Source organism: Octopus bimaculoides, chromosome 1, assembly GCF_001194135.2.
Source record: "Octopus bimaculoides isolate UCB-OBI-ISO-001 chromosome 1, ASM119413v2, whole genome shotgun sequence".
Taxonomy (NCBI): Eukaryota; Metazoa; Mollusca; class Cephalopoda; order Octopoda; family Octopodidae; genus Octopus; species Octopus bimaculoides.
This window is the reverse complement of record NC_068981.1, coordinates 172176936-172181373: the sequence shown is the minus strand read 5'-3', so window position 1 is coordinate 172181373 and position 4438 is coordinate 172176936. Positions and strand designations below refer to the sequence as shown.

The 4438-nt window shown below is 34.9% G+C and overlaps 1 long non-coding RNA gene across 1 annotated transcript in view; it reads left to right on the top strand.

Annotated features, from left to right (window-relative positions):
- Positions 1 to 4230, top strand: part of LOC128249351 (uncharacterized) — an 89916-nt gene extending 85686 nt beyond the window's left edge. Inside the window, exon 2 of the long non-coding RNA XR_008265435.1 lies at positions 1910 to 4230. This is a non-coding gene — a long non-coding RNA (uncharacterized LOC128249351). The remainder of the gene's footprint in view (positions 1 to 1909) is intronic.
- Positions 4231 to 4438: the final 208 nt, after the last annotated feature.

Genomic DNA, 4438 nt, shown 5'->3' with positions numbered 1-4438 from the left:
ATATATATATATCGTTGCAAAAGTGTCGTAAGTCTAAAACGTTGTTTTTTTCAGAAAACAAAAAAGAAAAAAAATAGTTTCACCATTCTATTTCTTTTTACATTACCAACAGCTTCAACTTAGCAATAATACTTTGATGGGTGCATAAAATCGGACCTCCATGCATGTATGATATTTTCAGTCAAAATAGTTTTGAAAACTGTCGTGTGTGAGACTTATTATTACACTTTTGGAAAATGCTAAACTGTTGTACTACACTTTGACAATCTTCATATCTTGGCATCTGAAGCAACTGGAAATACGATAGTTTGACAAAAAGAACCGGCTATTGCAAGCAAAATTAAATATTGAAAACAAGAAAAAAAAAAACGCATTTTGGCCAGATTTGGATATCCGACAGTTTAACATAAGAGCAACGATATATACACAGACAAAATAGAACTAAATAGACATCCTTATAATCGTTAAAATTTATTTAAATCTGAAATTATACATTCGAATTATTTATTAATTGTTATAATGTGAATATTCAATATTTAGTAGACATGCCCTTTGCATTTTTCAATGCAAGGACCCGATTAGGCATGTTAATGATCAGATGACGAATATTCTCTTGCGGAATTTCTTGTCAAGTTTCATGCAGTAATCTCAAAAGATCTGGCTTTGAAGATGCTTTCTTGTTCTTTTATGAAGTGTCCTGTCCATTATGTTCCAGAGGTGTTCAATAGGGTTCATATCTGGTGACTGGCTTGGCTATAGAAGCTTTTTAATGCCAATGCCATCCAACAAATCTTGGATCATTTTAGCCGTGTGACAAGGAGACCTATCTTCCATAAATAAAGAGTCTTCTTTAATCATTTCACCACTGGAAAAAATTGGAAGGAGTATTTCCTGCAATATGGACATATATTTATCTGAGTTTATGTTTCCCTCACACTCCACCAGCACTGATTGACCATTGCTCCAAATTGCTCCCCCAAACCATCATAGAATAGCTGTCATGTTTCATTGTTGGCTGAAATCTTTTCACGTCAAATTCTTGATCACAGTCTCCAGACCCAGACTCGACCATTGTCAGAAAATACAGCAAATCTGGACTCAATGGAGAATATGATAGTCCCAAAATGCTAGTGGCCTCTTCACAGTCTCACTGGCCCAATCTTTTCTCCGTTTGTTATTGGCTGGTCCAAGAAATAGCTTCCTTCTTGATCATTAGTCAGTTCAATGAGGGTTGGACAACAACTTTAATCTCTAAACATGTGCACGAAGCTATGGAGACATGCTTCCGTGCATCACTTACCTCCATAAAAGTTAACCTTTCTGTCCCTACCTGCTAACAACTCGTCGCTCTTACTTCCAGCATTTTGAAAGTGACGGAAATATTTTACAATTACCTTCATTCCCATCGGTTTCTCCTTCGTTAGTCCTTACTAACTACTGCTACATAGGAATAAAATCTACCGGAAACTCGTTCAACTTACTGATTCCCCAATGCTCCTTCACCATTGTGAACTTCGAAGAAAATCTTCAATTGTATCTAAGGCACTAAAACTTTATAGCTAAGTTGCTCGAATATGGTTGTCATCTGTCTGTCATTTTCTGGAACGGAAAATTCTTGTTAAACTGTATCACTGGAGCATATGATGGTGAGACTGTCCAATCCACTAAGTGGCAGTATTTTTCAAACTTGTATATTTACTCCGTATATTACGATCTACAAACTGTCTCAACTAACCACACACACTCCCGAGCCGATTATAGTACTCTTTAATTTCTCATTAATCATCCGCACACAGGTGTCATTCACTAGTAACCTAAATACCTGATGCCAAATATACTTTGACTTTATAAGCAGAGACCTTGCTATTATCTTTCAATAATGACATGTCAATTTATTTCCTTTTAACAGTGTGCAGAGTCTTACTCCAGATGTCAAAGAAAGGAACTTTTACTTCCTCTCCAATCATGAACAGTTTACAAAACCTTCAGAGCTGTTACAAAATCTTAAGTCTCTCAATCTCTGATCTCTCATGGTGACCTCTGTACACGAAACACTTCCAAAACTGCGTTAAAGAAACTAAGATTGATCTTCAGTACCAGGTTCTAATCCATTGTTCCACCAAGATCAAATAAAACTCAAACTGGATCACGTATACGGGATAATGCTACTGCTAGACATGCAACCATCCTGAACCACACCCAAAAGAAGACTATTCAATAAATTGACTTAAGTTCATTCCCTTAAGATTCTTCAAACGAAGAGTTCATCGACGTGCTCTGTTACTTCTCTCTGATACTTCTATCACTACTACAATAGATAATACCCTTCCGAACCAGCCCTCTGTGTATCCTTGCGATCCAGGAGAACTTGTATTTCGCCGTCTCATCACGTTTATCGTGTATTACCTTACAGACTCCATACTAAACACTCCGGTCAAGTCCTTCCCCACAGAACTCTAATCCTCTAGAATTCTTTCCTCACCCACGTTTTATCTACGCATATCGATCTATAGACGTTTAAGCTGAATGTCAACCGCATCAGACAAACCAGTTTAGAGAAGGCTTGTAAATGTCATCCGTACCTTCCTCTTCTCTTATGAACTATATACATGTGTATAAACACAGAAAGATTAAACAACGAAATGACACAAACACGCTCATTCAAACGCACATATATACGTGCAGACATGCATAGATACATAGATACATAGATACATAGAAACATAGATACATAGAAACATACAGACATAGAAACACACACACACACACACACACACACACACACGCACACACACACACATATACATACACATATACATACATATAAGGACATAAAAGACACATAGATACATTACCGTATACATGATATGTAGGGTTATGACTTTTTGATTTTTTGGGAAGTAAACAATTTTCTGTATTAAAAATCGATGAGCAATTTTATAAGTAGGGAAAATAGCCTTTATTTTAAGTTTTTTTAAAAAAAAACGTCACCCCAAACTGAAGAAATCTAACACCACTTTTAACCCAAATCATGCAAAATTCTAAGGGGTTTCATAATGTCTACTCAGGTTTTTACCAAACTTGGAGTATATCTCAAATTTCAGTTTCAAGTTTAAGTAGTTTAGGAGTTATAGAGTTTTTAATTTGTTACCACGTGGGCCCTACTTTAGGAAATATCCACTTCGTCTCCTTTTTATTTCTGTGACGCTAAAACTCTCATTATATTAACTGTTTTTCAGAATAGTGGGCTTATCCAATTACAGTATCTAAAATAATGTCTCATAAGAGAAGTGCTTGTGTCACTCAAATAAACAAAAAAATCTGGACGAAGAATCCAGATTTCAGAACTTACATAGGAAAAGAAGACGTGTTCCTCTAGAAAAGCATTCTTTGGAAAACAACTGCAGGATACTAATGAAACTTCAAATTGTCGGTCCCTTTTTGTTTCTTGAAGGTACCATCATGGAAGGAAAGAAAGAACAAAGGAGATTTCGAAAGAAGTAATCTTTTTGTGGCAAAAGAAAGTAAATTTCCCATATTTAGAAATTCAAAATGTACAAGCAAAAGTAGAAAAAGTGCTGAATACTTACGATAAATGTATAAAACAAGGAAAATACAATTCATTGAAAGGAATTTTTGACATCACAAAGGAAAACGGTGAATGACTAATTTCAACAATGGTGAAGAAAAGATTACTGAATTAGCAGGATGACGAGATGACATGAAATTTTTATTTCATTTGACCAGAGCTTTCGTTTCTTTGAAGAAACCGACAAATTTCCTACTGTAAAATTTCAAAAAATACCCAACTTAAGTAATACAAGATGGAATTCTCGAGCAATACTAGCTCTTTTGGCATTTCTTCTACCAGGGAAATGAGTTTTGTTTCTGAGCAGAGTTTTGGTTTACTGACCGAATGTTCAATGCACATTATTCTCAGAAGTTATGTGGTAGCCTGCAAGTTCATAAAAAAACATTGAACTTTGTAAAAAGCTTTTGGAATCGAAAACCACCAAAACTGGAAATTCCCAGAACAAACCAGAGTGCAGAACGGGCACTCAAATGGCTTCAAGATCTTTATGATGTTTGTAGAAAGGTGAAACTTCAGCTTCGATTAATTTTTTCTAACAAAACATATTAATTCTGTTATGTTTAAAAATTTGCTAACATTCAGCACCCTTTTTCTTATACAGTTATTTAAAATTGGAATTAAACCTATAAAGTTAAAAATATGTATTGTTTTTGATTTTGTATGTTATCGAATGCTTGTAATGACCTCTGTCTTAAAATAGCCTAGTTTTGAACCTTTGCATAGAGCAATTTCAATTCAGTAATCTTAAAAATGTATAAATACACTCTTATTCTACATCTCTCTTGCGTTTACAAGGATTTAGGCAGCGGAAATATTAAAGTGTGAATCTAGTGCCATAGTGATTAT